Raw genomic sequence first — 24,266 nt, forward strand, 5'->3', positions numbered from 1 at the left:
TTGTTAAAAAAACCCCAAAATCCTCCATTCTTTACTTTTCCAGCACCTTTGATGTTCCAGCAGCAGCACTGTGGCCACCACCATTCTTTCTTCCCAAAGCGTGTCCAGGAAGGAAGAATTATTGTGACCATGCTGCCTCTGACCAGTTAAAAAAGTAAACAGGCAGAAAAAAATACGTCTTGACCAAAAAAAAAAAAAAAAAAAGGAGAAAAGGAAGAAGAAATTAAGACACACACATGCACCCTGTGCGCACACACACACACCCAAAGTGGAAGCTCCACCCCCCAGATCATTATGTCCTGCACCCCAAATTGATTCACCTCTCCCCTTTTGCTACACTTCAGAGCTTCAGTTGAAACACCCCTGCCCCAATTTGATCAAAACCCTGAAGAAAGTTGAAAGGAGACCAACCCTGTTTTGAAGCTATCACTTTTAAGGGTTGGTAGTCAGGAATTGGTGCTTGGTCATGTGGAAGGGCTAGTACTCCAGCCTAGGTGGCCACCTTGAAGAACAGAGTTTAGTCTGTCATGCTCACAGAGAATTGCAAGGACTGGAGTCATGGGAGATATGACACTGGAGCGTGGCTTCAGAGAGCCCCAGCTGGTGATGTGGAAAAAAATAATGAGTCTCTGTCTATGTGGTGGTCAAATGAAGATGCTGATGTCACATTTTGATAAAACTTCCTTCTTAATCACAAATGGAAGTAGCCATGCAATGTAGACATGGAAAGCATATGAATTTTTTCCAAGTTCAAATAGTTCATATTTTGCTTATGTTTGATGATGAGGCAATCAGCTATGAAATTCTTCTTTACTTTGTCTTGCCTCTGAATGAGCGAGAGAGTTATAAATAAAATGTTGTTCAAGGAGGTGTATAAATAAATTGGCATAATTAGGTGTCATAATTAGGTGCCCATTGCTGTTCCAAACACATTTGCATAATTGTCAGTGCTAAAATGAAAATAATTGTTTGTCAGGACTGCTTCCGTTAAGCCGCGGGTTCCTTCATATAGTTTGCCCTAAGTGCTGGAACACCATTCTATATGAGATAGTTTTCAACGGTGAGCTTTACACTAATAATGAGTGTTTTGCAACACAACCCTGTTTACCTGGAAGTCAGTCCCACCTTGTTGCACGGGACTTACTCCAAGATAAGTGTGAACAATTGTCTAAATCTCTTGGTAAGCCTAGTCAATGAGCATTAATCTCCTAAAATGAAACAAAATATAACACTGAACAAACAACATCCAGCAAACCAGCTATCCCTCAGAATATTGTTACTCTAGACTTTCGGCATTAGGTATTTATCATGCACTCGTGTTGGTTCACTCACAAAAGTTTGTCAGTCATCCAACCTCTGGTGCGTCTCTCATCATATTTTAGGTTTACTCCGCAATTTTATAAATTGAAAAAACGCAGTAATTTTAAAAATGCACCAAAAAACGCCAAGAAAGACCATGTATTTCAAGACTCCTGCAATGTTTTAGAAATCCTGAGCACCTAATGGCTGTATCAATTAAATATAGGGAACGAGCCCACATAGGAATCAGGAAAAACAAAGGTGGGTGGGAGTGCATGTATTTATTTATTTATTACATTTATATACCGCCCCATAGCTTAGGGTGACCATATTTTGGAAACCAAAAAGGAGGACAACATGGTCGCCCCCAAGGGGGCGTGTCCAGTACCAAGGGGGCGTGCCCACCCAAACATAGCCTTGGTCACATGTCTGATTTTACAGCACACATTTAAGACAAATCTGTTCTACATAACATCTTAATGTTAAAATCACTGAAATAAAGAACAAGTGAGAGATTCAATGTATCTGAAATTAACTTCACTCACTCCTACTTTTGTAGGTTTTGCTGTACTTTGAAGCTTTTGCTATACTCTATGTGTTACATTCTCCCCTTCCCTCAAATATCTTTTCATTGCAAGCTGCTGTTGTTGTTAACAGGGTTTACTACTGTACCCAGATCTGTTTCAAATTTGGTATGACTAAAGCTCTACCTAAAAGCTATCATGGTGCCAACTTTCAGCTCTTTATCTTTAAAAATGACAGTTTTAAAAATAATAATTTTAAAACCTCATTTTTTAAAAAAATCCTAAAAAATCAATGGATGAACAGAACTGTTTCAAATTTGGTGTGGCAAAAGCTCTACCTAAATCCTATCATGGTACAAAGTTTCATCTCTTTAACTTTAAAAATGACGATTTAAAGAATAATAATGTTAAAACCTCAATTTTAAAAAAAAATCCTAAAAAAATCAATGGATGAACGGATCTGTTTCAAATTTGGTATGACTAAAGCCCTTCCTAGGAGCTATCATTGTGCCAAGTTCCATGTCTTTATCTTAAAAAATGATGGAGTTATAAGCATTTTTGTTAATTCCCATTAGAGCTGCTCTTTGGGAAAAAATCCGGATTTCCCCTCCCCCTCCCGGATTTGCCATCAAAAACCCGGACAAATCTGGGCAAATCCGGTCATATGGTCACCCTACCATAGCTGAAGTTCTCTGGGCAGTTTACAAAAGTTAAAGTCCCTGTTTACAAAAGTATTGTCCCCATTGTGAACCTGGAAAGATGAAGCCCTGGTAAGGCAGCAGGATTTTCCTTCAATGTAGAGAAGTTCACCAAGAACAATGAAAAGAATGCACTGATTACAAATAAGTGTTTGCTCCCTCTGGTAAGTTGACCATGTATCCTACTTTACAGTACAGTTGTCTATTTGACGGGCTGTCCAATCTAAGTGTGGTTTTAGATAAAGAACAATAAGCCTTCAAGTTGGGCCATCAACAGTTAGCACCAAGACAGCAGACTCAAAGCTTCATCTGACTAGCGTTTTATTGCACGCTTATTCCTGGGCACTCATGGACTTTGCTCAGGTCCCTCACATGACGTTGTCTGCCTCCCATGTGCCTTCTGCCCCTTCTGGCCTTTCTTGCACGACAAAAATCCCCTCATTAAGTCCGATGTATTTTTAAACTCAGAATTGCTGCTCTCTCTTGCTGTGAGAGGGAGCAGCAATTCTGCCATTAGAACAGCAGACTCAATGGGCCTAGTGCTTGTTGTATACTTCCTCTTTTGAAAAGTGGAAGTAATTGAGGAATGAAAACGCAGTCAGAGAAGCTTCGGTAGGGAGCGTGTTAACTCCTGGTGTGATGGAGCTTTAAACAGGACACAGGTCACCCAGTTTTCTCTACTATAGTGAGATATATTGTATTTCTGTTTAGATGCTAGTAATTATTCCTAAATTTGCATCTATGCATATAAATTGGTATCTTATTTTTATCTTCTTTGTTGGTGATGCATTTACTACTTTTTGGCGATGCATAATTGGCCTGAGGTTTATTCCTAGTGGTCTCCCTGAATTCCCAGCATTCACTTGAAAAACCTATTTGTGGAGGGGTTTTTTTTAAAAAACTTGTTTAGATATAAGGAAAACTCTGGAAGATGGATTCTAACCAACTGCTCCCTAATGAAATCTGTTTCTGCCCTACAGTATTCTGGCCAATGAGTTAAGTACTAGGAATTTCTGCTTTACATTTTATAGAAATATATTTCAATTTATTAATATATTTAGTACAATTACATAACTTTAAAAATATTCAAGTATCTATATTTAGTTCCGGACTATTCTGTCTATATTTCATCCCTACCCCTTAAGACCTGTTACCACATAACGTCTAGCCACGGTCCTACGTTGGGCATATGTGTTACTGAGTAAAATTAAGCTCAATACTATTCTAAGTGGCCAGATTTTAATTAATGCATTGATGTTGCACCCACGGATATAACATAAACACTGATTTTGTCCATGGTGCTTAGACACCACATATTATTAGGCATAGTCTTCAGATCTAAAGCTGGAATGACGAACTGAGTGTGAATGAAAGGGTGTTTGCAGGTAATTTACAGGAGCAAAAATAAAACTCTGTCTCAAGTGTTTTTCCTGCTTACATATATCTAAAATTACATGTTGTGCAAATACACAATTTAATTGGAATAATCCACAAGATACTCCTGTGATCTCTAATTAAACTGAAAAAGGCAAGTTTACTACAAACAGCTAGTAGTTTGCAATAGTATGTGGCCTATCCTGGTCAATTTCTCCCTTGTGAGTTATAAATTCCCCGTATCTGCTAACTCAGCCAATTGATATGCTCGAATAAGTCAAGATAATTGATAGCCTCTTTGTAAAAATCTATTGCTGAGCAGATCAGTAGGTCCATATTTGCAAAGTTCTGAGCAAAGTCTTTTACCTCCATCAAAATGACCTCAATGGGAAGCAAACCTGGTACATTTTGCAAGGTTGGTCATTCCACACAGATCTATATTAGCCTGGAGCTTTTCTTTCCTCCGTTTTGCCCAATTCATGCTTTTAAATATTATTACTTACAATGATTTAAAAATTATCAGTAAATCTCTTTTCTTAAATTTCTTAACTCTACTTATTCAAACTAAGGATGTCCAGGACCCATATCATCACAGTCAATGGACTAAGCAATATGTATGAAAGATCAAAACAACATTCAATATGTACCATACATTAAGGTTACGGTCTTATGCACACTTACTTGGAAGTAAGCCTCATTGGAACTAAGCTACAAAGAGAGTTACTGTTGAGTAACTATGGAGAGGATTGGGTTGAATGCCTTTCCCGTGGATTGCTTAAAAGAATGGTGTACCTATGGAAATTTCTTGTGTGTTTCTTGTCTTTTCAAGGTGTCAAATTCTGTTCTTTCCTCAAAAAAGAAAAAATGGAAGAAATTTGTAGAATGGAAAGCAAGCAGTTTGAAATCTCGGGTGCAAATCATTGAAATGCCAAGAAACAAATATTTTGTTGCAAAATTGCATAAGAAAATATATAAATATATAAAATAGCTATGCAAAATGTTAGGTTTTAAAATGGTAGCCATCATATTATATGGCTTCAACCCTCATAGTTGCTCTGCAGGACACAATTCAAATGTAAGGTGTATATATAAGTATTATGGTTAAAAGGCGAGTGGTAAGAAGAAGAAACAGCAGTGATGGGGTGAACCCAGACACATGGGGCCAAGCACTGTGGGGAAAGTGAAGGACTTACTGATAAGAGGCAGGAGCAGTGTTCAGATCAGCAAACATATTTTCTAGAGCGGTTTATAGGTTTATAGGTTCAGATTTGAAAATCTGATTTACTTCTGATTTTCAGATTTGAAAAAATCTGGTTTACAGATTTGAAAATCAGATTTACTTCAGATTTGAAGTAATTACTTCAATCATCTGAACAGGCCAATTTAAAATGCATGTTTGTGATAATTGGGATATTCCCAGACTAGGAATTTCCCAGACTGGGAAAGCATCACATGAAAATCACAAAGGGTTGGATCCATACTAAGTTAGTTATGCTTCATTCACCTTGAAAACAATGAGACATGGTCATGGTTCTGAGCAGTAGCCAGGACACAGATATGAAAGGGAGGAGTCAGTTGAGCCCACCTTGCCTGTGTCCCCAGCAGAGTAGTGATACCCAGTACCTGATCTTGAGCCTGAGACTGGTGGCCTGGAACCTGAGACCCACAAAACAGAGCCGAAAAGACAGGTCTTCCTCAGCCTGAGGCACCAAGTCCCGATTAATACTATTTAAGGTAGTATACGATCAATTAATGGTCATGGTGGTGGAATAGCCAGTAGCAGCTCCAGGTTTCGGAGGGCAATAGGCTCCCTTGCTCACTCCCATTGCCACAAGTTTCCAATGCTCCTCGTTCACTTTCTCATAATTGCTACCACTTGCTTGCTTGACAGGCAAGGAGCCGGTGAGCAAGTAGGCCATGGCATCTACTGCTGGTCCTTTTCACCACCACTTTTATCTGGGCCAGATCAAGAGGCAGATAAACAAGCAGGTTGCAATGGGGAAGAGGAGGAGCAGGGTAATCTTATCACACTCTGCTAGGGTGTGGTCTCTCGGCAGGTGCCCAACCATGCTTACCTTTGATGCCAGCCATACATATAGGTGTCTGAACCCATTTAGTTATGGTCACCATATACCTGGATTTGCCCAGACATGTCCAGAAAACCCGCCCCCAACCAGGATCCGGGGGTAGATTTCAAAATCCCTCCAAATGTCCAGGAAAATCGCAGGCCTGCCACCCCCTCCCATGGTCTATTTGGGCCTTCTCTTGGCCAGTGCAATGTTGCTGGCCAAGAAAAGGCCCAGATCACCATTGGGGGGGGGGGGGCTGGGGGCTTCATTCCTGCACTTCCGGGAACGCATCTCCAGCCCTTCCCAGAGCCATCCACGGCTTGTTCTTGGTGGGTGCGATTGCGTGTGGCTTGTTCTTGGCGGGCACAATGGCCAGCAGTTTGGGAGAAGTCTTTTTAATCACAGAAGGTGATGCAAACATCTGTATGTAACTATATTTTGATTTCCCCTTGAATACCAACATCACAGAATATGGGAGCCTGCATCCAGGGGTTGGGGGTTGGGGTGGAGCAGATCAGTTCTGTATCTTGTGTTTAGTTTCCTTTGGAATACAGTTGGATTTGAATTCATAGACATCAAGAGAAAGGATTTGTTTCTGCAGCTGTAGCCAAAACGAAACCAAAGGCTTTGTTTCCACTGCAATGGCACAGGTGAGACATTTTTTCATATTATTATTATTATTATTATTTATTTATTTATATAGCACCATCAGTGTACATGGTGCTGTACAGAGTAAAACAGTAAATAGCAAGACCCTGCCGCATAGGCTTACAATCTAATAAAATCATAGTAAAACAATAAGGAGGGGAAGAGAATGCAAACAGGTACAGGGTAGGGTAAGCAGGCACAGGGTAGGGTAAAACTAACAGTAGAAAGTAACAGTAGAAGTCTGCACAACATCAAGTTTTAAAAGCTTTAGGAAAAAGAAAAGTTTTTAGTTGAGCTTTAAAAGCTGCGGTTGAACTTGTAGTTCTCAAATGTTCTGGAAGAACGTTCCAGGCGTAAGGGGCAGCAGAAGAGAATGGACGAAGCCGAGCAAGGGAAGTAGAGGCCCTTGGGCAGGCGAGAAACATGGCATCAGAGGAGCGAAGAGCACGAGCGGGGCAATAGTGTGAGATGAGAGAGGAGAGATAGGAAGGAGCTAGACCGTGAAAAGCTTTGAAGGTTAACAGGAGAAGTTTATATTGGATTCTGAAGTGAATTGGAAGCCAATGAAGAGATTTCAGAAGCGGAGTAACATGGTCGGAGCGGCGAGCCAAGAAGATGATCTTTGCGGCAGAGTGGTGAACAGAAACCAACGGACTGATGTGAGAAGAAGGAAGGCCAGAGAGAAGAAGGTTGCAGTAGTCCAACCGTGAAATAACCAGTGCATGAACAAGCGTTTTGGCAGAAGAGACAGACAAAAATGATCGAATCCTGGCAATATTATACAGGAAAAATCGACAAGATTTAGCTACTGCCTCAATATGAGGAATAAAGGAGAGCGAGGAGTCGAATATAAAGCCAAGGCTACGAGCTTCCTTGACCGGAGTAAGCGTAACATTATTGACAGTAAGAGAGAATGAGAGATGAGGAGAAGGTTTAGGAGGAAAAACAAGCAATTCGGTCTTTGCCATGTTAAGTTTCAAGCCACGATGAAGCAGCCAAGCTGAGATATCTGAAAGACATGCCGAGATACGATCATGAACATCAGGAGAAAGTTCCGGAGATGACAGATATAGTTGTGTATCATCGGCGTACAGATGATATTGGAGGCCATGAGATTGAATAAGCTTGCCCAAGGGCAACATGTATAAGGAAAACAACAACGGGCCAAGCACCGAGCCTTGCGGAACCCCTACTGAAAGGGGAAAGGAGGAAGACGAGCTGCCATTAGTCAACACGCTGAAAGAGCGACCCGCTAGATAGGAGGCAAACCAGTTATAGACAGAGCCACAAAATCCCAGGTCATGAAGGGAATCTAAGAGAAGATCATGATCAACCGTGTCAAAGGCTGCAGTTAGATCAAGGAGAATAAGAATGGAATAATGGCCTTTAGACTTGGCAGTAAGGAGATCATTGGTGATCTTAGTAAGGGCTGTTTTGTATATTTGTATATATTTTGTATATATTTTGTGTATATGTTTTGTATATTTTGTAGTGCTTTAAAAACCTGAAACAAAAACAAAAACACCCCTGTGTGACTAGAGACAATACTGGTAGAAAAGAAATAGGACGTCATGTCATGCCATACCCAATTCTCTTAAACTATTGTCTGTCTCCAGTTTAATTTTGATTCACTTTGTGACAATGAGTTCTTTGAGTATGTCTCACCTGTGCCACTGCACAGTTAACAAAATAAAAATAACTGGTAAAAAAAATAAGAGCAATGCAATAAAAATACAATAAGATAAAATGCAGTATTTAAATATCTTCTCATCCCTATATTTCTTCTAAAGTAAGTGGGTAACATCCAAAATAAACCCTATTTAGCATAGAGCCATTAAAACAAATGGGACTTAAGTTATCCCATTAACTTAAGTTTCATTCATTTCAATGGCTTTAATTTCAGTATGGTTTATGTTGAGTTTTACCCTTTGTCCTTAAATGCTCTGGGAATTAGCAGAGAGGAAACAATGGTGCCTGTTCTTTAATGTGCTACCTCCAGTATCAGAGGCAGTAAGCCTGTGTGCACCATTTGTTAGGGAACATGGGTGGGAGAGTGCTGTTGCACCATGTCCTGTTTGTGGGCTTCCCACAGGCAGCTGGATGGCCACTGTGTGAACAGAATGCTGGACTAGATGGACCCTCGATCTGATCTAGCATGGCACGTCTTACATTCTCATGCATAATTCTATTTGGGCCATTTCTTCCCACCCCACCCTACGCGCACATGAAATTAATTGCTCAACAATTCCAAAGGGTTCTATCCTTAAAAGCAGCCTAAAAATAATTTAAAATAAAAATAAATTTTGAAAATGAAAGGAAGGGCAGCTGGATGTATGGGAGCATAGCACTTAATTAACTTGCAAGGGATGGAAAACCTACAGAAGGATACCAGTAACTTGGCGTCTGAGAGTGCAGCCAAGTCATAGTGCTTTCTCTCTGTTCCTGACCAAACATTAATCTTCTTATGAAACTTCCACTCCCTTGTGCTATTTTTTGTTCTGCCTTTCGGCCCTTTACATGTGGAACTCTCTCCTTTAAATAACTGGCTGCCCTCTTTTGCATCTGGTCACTGAGGGCAGGGCTCCTGCAGCTTTAACCATTGTGATGAAGAGGGAATTTCACGAGGTGCTGAATGCATACAAATGACACCTGCTGAAATTTCCTTTTCAATACAACTGTTACATGTACAGGAGCCCTGTCCTTTCCATATGATCACCTTAACTAATGGAATAATTGTAACTTTTTTCTGTTGCTATAGTTCTTTAACTTCCATAGCCAGTGGTGTATATTTTCCTCTTTTTTCATCTTCATTTTTGTCATTTGGTATTGCTATGTCAGTGAGGTAGTTGTGTTTTTCTTTTTTGTTTATGACTGTTATGACTGGTCAATTGCAAAGTATTGGCTTGTCCAGAATTATTCTGCCCCAGCAAGATATGTGAGTGTATAGCGTGACTTGTCTTGACTTGTCTGAGTGTGTCTGGATCTCCTAGGCTCTGAAAGCATCTTTCTGGAGAGCACCTGCTGGTTGCATGATGCACGAGGCCAGATTCTACTTAGATTGGGTGACCATATGAAAAGGAGGACAGGGCTCCTGTATCTTTAACAGTTGCATAGAAAAGGGAATTTCAGCAGGTGTCATTTGTATATATGGAGAACCTGTTGAAATCCCCTCTTCATCACAACAGTTAAAGGTGCAGGAGCTATACTAGAGTAACCAGATTTAAAAGAGGGCAGGGCACCTGCAGCTTTAACTGTTGTGATGAAGAGGAAATTTCACCAGGTTCTCCATATATACAAATAACGCCTGCTGAAATTTCCTTTTCAATACAACTGTTAAAGATACAGGAGCCCTGTCCTCCTTTTCATATGGTCACCCTAACTTAGAGCATAGTTTTCTTTGACAGGAGGGGCTTGCACTTGCTAGAGTAAGGTGAACAGATATGAAAAGGCTGCAATCCTATATTCATATATCTGCGAGTAAGCTTGCTACTGACCATGGTCTTGTTTACATGGCTAATGATCCAGAGGTATAATGACACATTTTTAGATTAGTTTCTCATTGATAAACCAGAGTTGAATCAAGCTAAGAAGTGCTAGTGAGAAGTGACTGCAACTAGCCTTTAGTCCATTTTGTACCATGGCTAATTTTTGCAGGGTATTTTGTACTCTTTTTGAATGCTAGTTTGCTAGTTTGTTGTACTAGATTCAAAGTACAGCAAAAGCTACAAAAGTAGCAGCGAGTGAAGTTAATTTCAGATATATTGAATGTCTTACGTTCTTTATTTCAGTGATTTTTAACATTAAGATGTTATGTAGAACAGGTTTGTCTTAATTGTGTGCTGTAAAATCATACATGTGACCAAGGCTAGGTTCAGGTTGGGCACACCCCCTTGGGGCTTGTCATGGTCCCCTGGGGGGGACATGTTGGTGGGCAAGCCCCTGGGGTCTGGACATGTTGGTGGGCATGTCCCCTTAGGGGGCAGCCATGTTGTCCTCTTTTTGGTTTCCAAAATATGGTCACCCTAATTTAGTAAAAAGAGTTGGGTTTGGGATTTAAGATTTGAATGACCAAGACCATTTGTGACTCTCCTGAAGTTATTTGTAATCTCTACTTAAAATATGGTGCATTATGAGCTACTTCCATTGTGCCATAACCCTGAACATACCTATCTACCCACCTCTTCTTCAAATATATATACATGTTTGCGATGGCTAATCATATATATGGAATGTCTTAACCAGAGAAGCATGTGCTGCAGTCTACTCACCAGCTTCAGTAGTGGCAAGGGCACAACATGGACCACCCGCAAGTCCTCCCTCCCCTCTCTTGAAAGGGCGATGCAATCATATGCCTTGATCACAGGAAGCTATTGGCATTTTCAGCTGTGTTGGCTTTATCTCATCTTCTCTACTTATTAAGTGTGACGAACATTTCATGTCAGGGATGTTGATGTCATTCAGGCCAGAGAGGTTTTGGAGATGTCTAATCTTTTCTGTTCCGGAGTAACAAAAAGTAAGAAGAAAGGGTGTTGTTGCACTCTTCAAAGTTAACTGCCGACCAAGGGGACAAGGGAGGGGATGTGCTCCACTCCGACATTTTCTCTTAGTATGCTGTTGCAAGCTTTGAAAGTCCTGTTTAAGTATCTCTTTTTAAAAGATAAATACCTATTAAGTAATGTATATGCACAAGCTGAAATGTTAAATGGTTTGTTGAAACCTATTAGAATACACAAGATGATAAACATAAATTATAGCTAATATACTGCACCAGTGATTTTTAAACATAAAAATTACTGACACTGTAAAAACACACTTGAGTCATCGTAGCAGCATAATAGCACTAATCCATGTTTATCCAACCGTGCACTTTTCAAAAACAACACAAACCTCTAATATATGCTTTGGCTTCACCTTGACAACTTATATGGGTTATTGCCTCGTTCATGCCTGGATAACCATGTGTTATGACTTAAATGTTCTTTAATATCAATTTATGCCTTGAAGAAAAAAAGATTGAATAACACAGTGTACATATGGTTCAATTTATTACAGCAAAACAATCATTTTACTCGGAAGATATTTTCTCCTGGTACATATCACAGAAATCTTATTCATAGAGCTCCCAATAAACCAGATTTTTTATGTCACAATAAATGAAACTAAGGCAGCTAATTGTTCCTAAGATTCTAAATAGATGGGTCTAGTTAGCTTTCTTGTCAATCAAGAAATAAATTCCTTTAACACTTGTAGTTCTGGACTCTAATGTCTCTAATTGGATTTTACACTACCTGATTAACAATGTAGTTTATAGACTATTGTCTTTTTAAAAAAAAGTAGAAGAGGAAATTGTAGGTTGTCAGCATTATGGGAAAAGCCAGCGAGTAAGGCGTTGAGTAATTTAATGTTTTCACAACAACAGCAAACTGCAACGCCTGATCTGTGAGGTTTTGCTTGTGAAAGTTTATTGTGTATTGGTAAAACCAATAAAATGAACTAGCAAAGTGCTGTTACACATTCTGACATGAAAGATGTAATGAAAAAATAGATTTACAACACATGAAATCACACTGCGCAAAAGAAAGAGAGGACAGGTCACTCTTAGGAACATGGGACAGAAAGGAATATGGATTGATTTGTATTTTTATCACTGGTGTATGTTTAAACTGCTCAATTATAGTATCTTCTTTTTTTAACTGCATTTTTTGACAAGGTGATAAGGAAATCTTTACAGACCCCCCAAAAAGAGAGTGTGCAAATACATGAAAGGAAACAGACTACTCAAAAGCTTGCTGACTGCGAGGCTGTCTGTTGTGATATAACCTCTATTATAAGGGTGAAGCTGTCTGGCTCCAAGCTCTGCTAAAGGCCATTATTACAGGGCTTGAGGAACACTATAAATGCTGAGAAGCATTTTCTTTCATTATAAATCCCTATTTTTATACAAAAGACATTTTTTAAAAAAAACATTTGCCTGTAGAAGAATTATATCATTCTTGCTCGGTACCTGTTGAAAGTTGAACTCTGAAGGTCTGTTGTGGGGTGGAGGGTTGGGGTGAGGTGGAGGGTGGGAATCATTCAGCAATCTTCAAGAAACTAAAACCAAGCCAAACCTAAAACCATCTCTGGTTGTTGTTCTAATTCGGACCAATTTAACACTCCATTATTTCTATCTATAATTCAGCATTGAAGCGCAAACTGCAAGGTATGATTTTATTAAGGCTGTTATTAAAAAAACAATTAGAAGTCCATTCATGTATTGATTGCATGATTGACAGATCTGCAAATATAATATTAAGAAGGTCAAGAAGGAAATGACCAAGAAGAAAAGTAAATATATAAATTATTACTACTAGCTAGTTTAAGACTACCTAAAAGGCATACATATATTTTATTCTTGGATGAATTCTGCTTTATTTTACCAAGCGTAGAGCATTTAGAAATAATATTTCACAAAGTAGGCCATTGTCTACAACCCCCCCACCCCAAAAATAACCCATGTCATAATAAGTTGGCTTCAAGATGCCACTGCAGTATTTATCTCCTAACTTCAACAAACAATAATAGCTGGTATGACATAGGGAAAACAATAGTCATAATTCATTTCCTTTCAATTCCTTGAGTCTGCCATAAAACCAAAAAAAGTCATTAAATGTGTCTCTAGAACTTGTATTTGAATGGAAACATTCTATTATATTATTCCAAAGTAAATGGTGGTGTCACTGATATAATTATATTTAACATTTATCTCAAGGACTGAATAAAGAATTTCACCCAGTAGGAAGATGTAACCATAGGATAATTGTATACCTTTGATGCTATTGCTGCCTTGACTGCCATTTTCTTGGTTATTTATTTATTTATTACATTTCTATACCGCCCAATAGCCAGAGCTCTCTGGGCAATTAAAAGGTGGGGTACAAGTCAAATAAATAAATGATATTGGATCTGTTGATACTGTAATTTTTTAACATGGTGTTTTTATTCTTTTATCCTCTCTGTTGTTCCCCACTCCTATATATTTATTTATTTATTTATTACATTTTTATACCGCCTAATAGCCGAAGCTCTCTAGGTGGTTCACAAAAATTAAAATCATAAAGAGCATAAAAACAACCAACAATCTAAAAACATAAATACAATATACAATATAAAAAGCACAGCCAGGATAAAACCACAAAGCAAAAATTGATATAGGTTAAAATATAGGTTAATTGATATAGGTTAAAATTAAAACAGCAAAGTTTAAATTTAAGTTAATAGGTGTTAAAATACTGAGAAAATAAAAGGTCTTCAGCTGGTGACAGAAGGAATACAGCGTAGGTGCCAGCTGAACCTCTCTGGGGAGCTCATTCCACAGCTGGGGTGCCGCAGCAGAGAAAGCCCTCCTCCTAGTAGCCACCTGCCTCACTTCCTTTGGCAGGGGCTCACGGAGAAGGAACCCTGTGGCTCTTTTGGATGTGGTGTGATAAATAAATAAATAAATAAATGATAGTTAACAATAATGATAAAATTCTACTTTTCTGTGCTCAGTATGCCTCTGGATACCACTGCATTCCCATAGACATCTTATAGGGCATAGTGGGAACAGAATGCTTGGCTAGATGAGACTCTGGTCTGATCCAGCACAACTCCTACGTTCTTGGAGCCAGAGTACTGCTGTAACAGGACAGGTGAACCTATTGATCCCCACCCTTCTTAATAAAAGGACTCACCAATGGAAATCAATCTTACAAAAGCAATTTAACAGGGCCAATACCTGAACTGGAAGAACATATATTTTCTTCTTATTAAACCACATTGTCCACCATCACTCATCAATACCAACATGCCCCAAATCTCCCACAGCCATTTGGGAGTCCATTTGTGGGTAATATCTTCTTGGTATATTTGTCTAGTTCATTCATTTCCTCAAAGCTGAAAAAGAAATAAGTACAAGTATATGGAAGTAGAAGTATATGGGAAAAGTTGTGGTGCTAGATTATATACTCTTGAGGTAAAAATTAATAGCTAGCCAGTGAACTCTTGAAAATAACGGGTTATAATGGAAAGAATGATGCAGCCTTAATTATAATACTGCAATGTTATAAGAAAATAAAATACTGTTCCATACCGTGTAATGAACTACGGCTGCAGATTCTTTTGAGCAGCTGCAAAGGTGGTGTGATGGACAGAAGATACCCTTGCACTGCCAGCTTGTTTCTCCCCTCTCCCCAATCTAATTATAAGATACCTCGCTAAAAAAAGGAAAAATTGAAAGGGAACGCTAACTATAGACAGTAATTCTTCCAGATATAACTATCAAATGAGATAGCAACATATTATTAGCAAAGTTAAACTAAAACCACCAAAAGATTAATTGTGGCTGGTAGAGGTGGATGCTTTTCTTTTTCTTTCTTTTTTTTTTTTTGCCTAGAGTTTATGACTGATTATAGGGGACAATGAACTAAGCTTGTGATTGTAGATTCAGTGCCTGTTGGATCATTCTTCTTTAAGACACTGTTTAAATGCTCCTGACTTTGGAAAATGGAGAGAGGTTCCAGGATAGCACTACTCAGGTTTAGCTTCCTTCGGAGGAGAGAACACTGGAGATTTACATTGTTATGATGTAAAATATATATGAGTTGCGGGGTGGGGTGGGGGCAAAGTTGTGCACATGGGCACCATATTTGCCTTCAGACACCCCCCCCCTTGCTGCCCACCATGCTCCCCTTCCCAGCCTCTCCTGATTTGTTAATTTTTTAAAAAAAAATGTTTAAAAAATGGCTAGGAGTCCTCCATGTTGCAAAGTGAACTGCCATCTTTATTCCAACAATGCCTCTGGACTGGGGCCCACATGGGCTCCAGAAGCATTCTTATAAAATAAAAAATGGCAGTAGATGGAGCCCAGTGCTCTGTTTAAGAGCATGCTCAGGCACTCAGGAAAAGGTAAGCTATGGGGTGGAATGAGTGAGATGGGTGTTTTGCCTGTGTGTGGGGGGGTGTATGTAACTCTGAGCATCACTCTGAGGGCTTTCTCTGTTGTGGCACCCCACTTGTGGAATACCCTCCCGTTGGAGGCCCGACTGGCACTGACACTGGCTTCATTTCTGCGCCAAGTTAAAGCATGGCTTTTATCAAAGCCTTCAAGGGCCAAATTCTCCATGGTTACACATAGTTTTAATTGATTTTAATTGTTTTATTGCTTTTAAAAACTTCTGCTGGTTTTTATGTATTAATGATTTAATAAATGTTTAGCTGTGTAAATTATTTATGTTTATATTGTTCTGATTTTAGCTGTATGCTGCCCTGAGATCCCAGTGATAATAGGGCAGAATACAAATGTTTTAATAATAAATAAATAAATGATTTGATATTTGGGGTTCAGATCCTCACCTCTGTTTTATACTCAGTTTCTTGACCAAGTTATTTCTCTCTGAGCCTCATCAGGTTGCCTTCAGAGAAATGAGTGCTGTAGCTGAAAACGTTGGGTTCAAATGAATGAGTTTATGTTTTGGAGCTCTGCCTTGTTCTTAGGTTCTCAGGAAGGTTGATTTTCTTTTAGCTTCACTATTTTGCCTTTTGTGGGCAGTTGCTTGTGAATGGCCACACCCACCATGGCAGCCATTTTGTGAGTAAGTAAACCCTCCCCTTGGCGCAGCCATTTTGTGAGAGTGCCTACTGTACCAAATATGTCCACCAGACCAAAGTTTGGGGACCCTTTCTGTCTTAAATTAGGTCACCAGAGAGAGGCGCTGCACATTAAAATAATTCTTATCTGTCTCTCTTTGCCCTCCCACTGTCTTACTTTGTCAAAAATGACAAGAAAAATTTGTTGTGTCATTACACAGGGCTGGCGTAAGACATTTAGCTGCCTAGGAGAAGGACAAGATGGTGCCCCCTCCCATTCCATGTTCAGAAGCCGACTGGACTGTCAATTGAGTTTTATTTTAAAGATAGTGATGGGATAGTGTTCTTTTCTTAACCTGAGATCAGCAGGTACAGGCTATGTGGCACATACAGCTCTGTCCTCCAACAGAGGGCCAAAACGGACACTGAAGTCTAAATTAAGAGATGCACGACCAATGCTAGCAAAAAGAGTGTGGTTTTACTTCAAAACAAGGTATGCACTGAGTGCACACCATGGTTTCAAAATTGCACCCCTGGGAGGTTGCATCCCAGAGCACAATTTCGCCCCTGCACACACCTTGTTTTAAAGTAAAACCATCCCCTTTTTACAAGCATTGGCGGTGTGTCTCTGAATTTGGATTTCAAATAACATCGGGTTTGGCCCTCTGTTGAAGGACAGAGCTGTGTGTTTTCCACTGTCACATTTCAGCAGCAAATAGTTGTTGGTTTTGCTTCCACTGCTGCCACCACCACAGCAAATTCAGCAGCAATGGTCAGGGGGATGGGAGGACACCACAAAGGTCAGAGGGTCATGCAGCCTATGAGCCATGGCCTGGACCTTATTGAGCAGTTTAATTGTACACAGAACTGTAGATATAGATGTACATAGCTTGAAGGCTTGTCCCAAGGAACACTCTATGTCAAACAAGTAGCTTGCTCTTGAGTGTCCCTGGCCCCATTTAAAAATAGCAGCTGAGAAGCTCAGGGCCATGATGCATGGGGAAGAGTTAACTATTTCCTGCTTCGCTGTGGATTCAGCAAATATGCCTCCCACCACTATCATTTGGTATAGCAGGGAATCTGCCATTGGTGTCAATGGCAGAGTGCCTCCTTGCTATATAGCAACTTAGGAGGTGTTATTCATCGCGAGACATATGCTATGGTGGGGCATGGGAGAGGGCTTTCTCTGTTGTGGCACCCTGGCTGTGGAATGCTCTCCCCCTGGAGTCCCAACTGGCTTCATTTCAGCACCAGGTTAAGACAAGGCTTTTTTACAGAGCCTTCGATGGCTAAATCCACCGGCCTGCACACTGTCTCGTTTTAGGGCGGATCCACACGTCAATTGGATTTTACTGTTTTAAAATTTCATGTTGGTTTTAACACATTAATGGTTTAATTTGTTTTAGAATTGTATATTTATTCTATTTTGTATGTATGATTTTATCTGTACACCACCCTGAGATCCTTGTGATACAGGGTGGGATATAAATGTTTCAATAAATAAATAAATAAAATGCTGGAGGAAAGACTTAAATCTGCTTTCCTGCAGTCTGTGATCCCAATTCTGATCTCCACTCCCAACCCCATGGCTGCATTTAACATAATCCTTAAAGCTTTGAGTGTATGTAAAACTAACACTTATTTCTGGCACCTGTAAATTCCGGAAAGATTGGTGGAACCATTTAGATTTCATAAAAGCTAGAATGACACCACCACTACTACCACCACCACTACCTCCGATTACCATTTATTATGGTGGAATGCTGCTTTTTTTTTTACTGATGGCCTTTAAGATACTAGTGTGTCTCCTTTAACGCGTAGTTTGGCCCTAAACCAATTGCATCATCTTCTATCTTGAATCATTCCCCATTTTTCTTCTGATTTCTCTTTAAATATTTGAAAAGTATTGACATGTCCCTTCCTTAGCCTAATGACTAGGCATTATCCTCCAAGAACAAACAAGGTGATGGCAAGCTAATTTTGTGTTCACTGGTTTGTGTTTCACAGCACAGGGAAATGTTTGAGAGCTTAAGATTTTTAAGTGGTTGAGAAATAATGTCGCCACTGGAAATATAATCACTTTATCTGAGGATGCTTGCAGAACAGACATACAGACACAATGTCTTAACTGAATTGTCCTGTTAGATTCTTTTACTGTAAATAAGTGAGCATATGGTACGTTTTAGACTGAATCTCTTATAAGAACCAGAATTTTCATGGAATCTAAAAATTACAAGGCTGATAAAATGAGTACAGCATAAGTAAATAGATATTAGATCTTTTATTTTAAAAATCTTGCTTGATATGCAAGCTAATATAATTTTATAGGCTGAGATGCAGCAGGGACATTGGAAGTAAAAGCACACACTGCCTCTTTTTTTTCCTTTTTGCTGTCCTAATGATTTTATCTCATCCTTGAGATGATTCCCTCTAGTGATTCTTGTAAGGAAACAAGCTACCTGATCCTTTAATCCTACTAACATTTTAAAAAAGAGATCCAAATTAGTTTTGTTCATACCAGCTGTTTCCTGTGCAACTGGGTATAGCACTCTGGAGGTTGGAATAGGAATAGGTAAATTCAGTTTTCCCCTTTGGAAGGCAGCATCCCTTAGATAATTCGATGTAGAAAAAAAAGAGTTTACTTATTGTCATTTTATACACTTCCCTTTTCCTCTTATGCAAGTAAGTGAGTAATCCATGTACCATGTACATTGATGGTGCTATATAAATAAATAATAATAATAATAATAATAATCCAGCCTTCCCCAAGCTTGTGCTCTCCAGCTGTGTTGGACCTATAGCTAGCTTAGGGATACTGGAAGTTGTAGTCCAACACACCTGGAGGGCATCAAGTTGAAGAAGGTTGGACTAGACAGTTGAACAGTCATTCGCCACTGGATGGCCTTGGTCATCCCCACCACCACCACAATTTCTCAACCCACTCTGCCGCACGGGGTTGTAGTGATAATGAAATGAGGTCCTGTATAGATCATTCTTACTTCCTTACAGGAAATTGAGGTTACAAATAGGATAAATAAACAATTTAGTGCATGGCAGAGGCAGCACACAATTGCTTGATGTGGTTCGAGAGTCAGCACAGGCTAACTTGTTCTCACGCTGTAATGCATTGAGAAGATTGTGTGAAAAGGCTTCTCAAGATCGCTGTTTAGACATTCTGTACCTGAATCGGACAAACAAGCATTCCGGCTTGTGCGGAAAGCCTCCACAGATAGAGAAGGTTGTCCTCTTAGGACAGTTACCCTTCACAAGTAGAGAGTGATCGATATGATGAATTCGGTCTGGGTTGGAGCACTTCCTCTCAGTGTATCTTGTTTGCCCTATTCAAGTGCCTGAATAGAGCTTCGAATGGAACCTAAAAGACATCAACAGTGCAATGTGATGTGTGTCTACTTGGAAGTAACTACCACTAAGTTTAGTGGATCTTAGCCCCAGTCTAATTAGGTGTCATCCATGTTTTGTAGGGTTGTGCACTCTGCACCGAAAATTGGGGGTGGGGGGGTCGTCTGCTGGACCTGCGATGCACCTACAAAATTGTGGTGCAGGTAGGGGACAGTTTCAAAACCAGCAGAAATCCTCAGTGCAGTTAGAAAATTGTTCAAAGCCCTGAATGGATCCGTAGGTATCTGAAGGTTTTGTAGGTGACGGGAAGACTCGTTTCATGTTGATGGACAGCTAACTGAACACTTCCATATTAGGAAGATGCTGAGGGGTGAGGGAGCGGTAGTTCTGAGATTGACATCTATGGCTAACCAACAGCCATAGTCTCCTCCCTATCCCTCCTCCAATAACAGTGCTTAGGGGGAGGGATTGCAGATGATATACCCCATTTGTCCACACCCTAGAGCTCATTCTGTTGCTAGTTCATGGAGCATTAGGAAGTGTGTGTGTGTGTGTGTGTGTGTGTGTGTGTGTGTGTGTGAGAGAGAGAGAGAGAGAGAGCGAGCGAGAGAGAGAGAGAGAGAGAGAGAGAGCGAGAGAGAGCACTGCCATGTCTCTTTGCTTTTCTTTGTTTCCCATTTGTCCTTGCCCTGGAACTTATTCTTTTCTTGTGGAGCATTAGGACTTAGGAGGAAGGAGGATAGAAAGAGAGAGAATCAGTCAGAGATCGAGAGAGAGCTTCTGATTGCTGGGGTTTGATTTGCAGTCTCTCTCTGCTTTTATTTGGTGTGTGTGCTGGACTGCTAGTTCTTTGTGTTTGTATTTGTGTTGTACCCCGCCTTCATCCAGAGGGAGAGGCGGGTAACAAATGAATATATTATTATTATTATTATTATTATTATTATTATTATTATTATTATTATTTATTATTATTATTATTATTATTATTATTATTATTATTATTATTTTCCAATAGCCACTTTCCAAGGAACTTATACTAGTACCACGCCATGCTCCTGGTTTTGAGTGAGTGACTGTGTGTGTGTTTGTTCTTGTTCAATCCTATTACCCCCACTTAGAAATTTGAAACGAAATTCAACCCCCACAAAAACCTTATCTTTAAATTCGAGCCTGTCTGTTTTTATTCTTGTTGTCTGCTATCTAAAATCCAAGTTCCTTGACCCACAAACTCCCCTTTGTTAGTGTGTGTGTGTGTGTGTTTAAAGTCTACTCCCCCCCCCTTAATATCCTTTTTGAGTTCTGTGTTGTGTTTTCTTCAGTTTTCTGTATTAATAAAGCTTTCCCAATCTAATTCCATCATGAAGCATGGAATGGGTGCTAATGCTAGCTCTGGCCATCTTGAGAGAGGGAGAGGTGTTTCTAGCCCCAGTCCTCAAACTTAGGGCCAGTTTTTTCTCTGCTGTCCCTACTGCTGCTGGTGGTGGTGGTCCTTCTGAGGGGCAGGAGAAGAAGGAGGGTGATGGTCACTATTTTTATAAACTGAAGATGCAGAGCTGTGCATCAGCAAAGTAAATGAGAAAAGCTCCCTCCATAAATGTGCAAGGGTGAATTAACACAGAATCAGAGGGGTGAGTGTTTATGGGTGGAGGAATGGTTTGAGGTGTTGTTGTTTTTTAAAAAAAGAATCCTAGAAATCAGAGGATGCAGGGATCTGTTTCAAACTTGGCATGCCTAAAGCCCTATGTAAGAGTTATCATCCTGCCAAGTTTATCTCTTTATCTTTATGTATGATGATGGAGATGTATGCATTTTTTGTTAATTCCCATTGACGATAATAGTGTGGTTCTTCAAAAATTGAGTGGTTTTCCCACAAGTAATCGGCGGTGCAGAGAGATGGACCCCTTCCAAAAATTGGGATGGGGAATTGCCTCATTGGAGCACTGCTCCAAATTTTGGGGCAGAGAAGACCCACCCTGCACACACTCCTAATGTTTTGTATTTGGATATTTTATTATATCATAATACGCCTCGTAGACAAAACAAGAAGCTACAAAATAAATAGCTACAGATAGACACTCCTCACTGGGAGCAAGTTAGGGGCCAATAGACTGGGGTTTATGAGAAATAGGCGGTGTGCGGCCTTTTCACAAAGTTGATGTGAATCTGTAGTGCTCTTTACTCCAAATGAAATGGGTCCTTCAAGAGGCCATTCTTTTATCCCTTTGACTTTGGGAAGTGGGATCCAGACAATGTGAATGCTCTTTGCCCTGTCAATGTGTTTCTTTATGTTCCACTCACCTGGGAAGGCAGAGTTCCCAACCTCCACCTCCTCCCCTAATTATTTTTCTTAATAAATTAATTATTTACCACATCTGCTTTTTAAAGAGGTACTATGGTCTCCACTTGTTCATTTGCTGAGAAAAATATCACACTGAGATTTCAAGTGTTGTAGCAATTATCGAAATGGGAAAAGGATGCTTCTCTAGGATGTTCAGGGACATTGTACTTCATCATTTCAATTTGTTCAATATTACAATTAGTATAACTTCAGATGTGTTTGTAACCTTAAGAACATCAACATGTTTCCATTATTTAATGTGTATGTTTTCAATCTACTTTATAGAGCAAAATGTATTAATGCATTTTTAATTTTTTTAAAAATCCTTTAAAACTAAAAAAAACAAACCCACCCTTCCTTGTAAAGTGGTCCTTCAGCTCAGTGTGAAGACCCTTACAGAAATCTTTCACTGATGAGCATTTTTTAATATTAGAAAAAGAAAATAATTGGCTCTCACAATAAATACGCACTACATTTTCATTACCACAAGAATAGCTGAGTTTATTGTTTATGAGGCAACTAGATATTGATAGAAATATAGGAATATCAAAACATTCAAATGGCCTGACCGATAAGCAGTCATGACATAGGTGTTTTGCAATAAAAGTTTAAGTGGAAAGAAAATAATTTAAATTGTAAGTGAGAATCAGATGTGTTTTATTCATCTTAGAACATCATGGATGATGTGATAGATGTCAGTCCTTGTACAGTCAGAGATTCTGCTCCATAAGGTTGACTTACAAGAACGACCTATTTTTAGTGATCTGAAAAATGGCTCTCCTGGGAGTCATGACCTTTCGCATTATTCCCAAAATTACCAATCTCTCATTCTTCCACTTCCATATCTCTATTTTTTTTCCCCCCAAAGTGCATTTGGTCAGCTTTAGAGAAGCGCTTACCTTCATAAAACACTGAAAGTGCAGTTCTCAACTGGAAAGAGATGCTATCAAAATATCACTTCATAGGGATCCCAACCCAATGCTTCTGCTTAACTGTTGTGCTATGAATAATAGTGTCTTCTGGCGCAACCACTGATATTGTATCCTACCCAGGACAAGTGGGGTACAACCAGGTTTCATGTAGTTTGGAATAGGGATGTAGGGATTTTGTTAGATCCATTCTGTCTGCATTTCACAGATTATCAGTCATCATTATTCTATCATCTGTTCATTGACAGAATCAGGTTTTGGTGGGGGGGGGGGGTTAGCAGAATTTCATTCTACTTGCGCTAATTCGCATTAACACTAACTCATGCACTTGCACAAATGTGCTAATGTACATTAGTTAATGCAAATTAGTGCTAATGTGCAGTAACTAATGTGTATTTGTGTAAGTGTAATTGTGAATTCGTGCAAATCCTCCCAACAGCTCACAAGTCAGCAGAATCTGCATGACTTGGAAAAAGCCAGTCAGCTGTGGAACGCGCAGGTCGGATTCATAGAAATCTGAATGCATTTGAATCTGTTGCAGATTTCTCTGATGTCCTTAGTGCAGGGTATCGCTTTCTGATCAGGGATATTTCAGATTTGGGATGGAGAATTGATCATATTTGTTCAGGGGGGCATAAATCCTCTCAGAACAGTTGGCTTCAACACCTGCCTCTACAAAATGCCATATTTTAATGAGAGACCATGTGGTGTAGTGAATAGTGCTGGATTTGCACTGGGGAGGCAGGGATTTGGGTCTCTGCTCAGCTAAGAGGGATACAGATGAGATTACCTTGAACCACTGTGAGCTCCTTCTGGAAAGGGGGATACAAGTATAATAAGTCAACACATTATAGGCTGGCACAAAATTCCATTAACCCGTGAAGGTCATCGCTGCTCCAAGGGCCCATAGGTATAAAGCACAGTTGGCCATTTTCTTCCTAGCACTTGGACACTTTCTCTCCCCCAGCTGTCCTCTAACAGCAACCATTCCATTGGGCTGCAGCAGAGGGAGAGATGGGATTGCAGGAACTATTCCATTGGCTTGAACTGTTTTGAAGGTGGCCATTGTCATAACTCTATAACTTTGTAACTCTATGTGTTGAATCCAATATTAGCTCTTCCTATATTTCCCTGGATTATAACTTATTCTGGCTTTAGTGACATTTTTAAACTTTTAAATTTTGATTTTTGTATATTATGGTTTTAATTTTAAACATCCCAGAGAGCCTTGGCTGTTGGGCAGTATAAATATATAATAAATAATGAATAATATAGACTCATTGAAATGAATGGGACTAGCTTTGGATATAACCCTTTAGCTTTAAGAACTGATGCCTAAGTTTTATCGTGTTCTTTCTCTTTCCCCATTCCCCTTTCCTTTTGTATCATATCTTCATGCCTTGCATCAGCATCCTTGGGCA

Source organism: Elgaria multicarinata, chromosome 1 (assembly GCF_023053635.1).
Source record: "Elgaria multicarinata webbii isolate HBS135686 ecotype San Diego chromosome 1, rElgMul1.1.pri, whole genome shotgun sequence".
NCBI classification, from domain to species: Eukaryota; Metazoa; Chordata; class Lepidosauria; order Squamata; family Anguidae; genus Elgaria; species Elgaria multicarinata.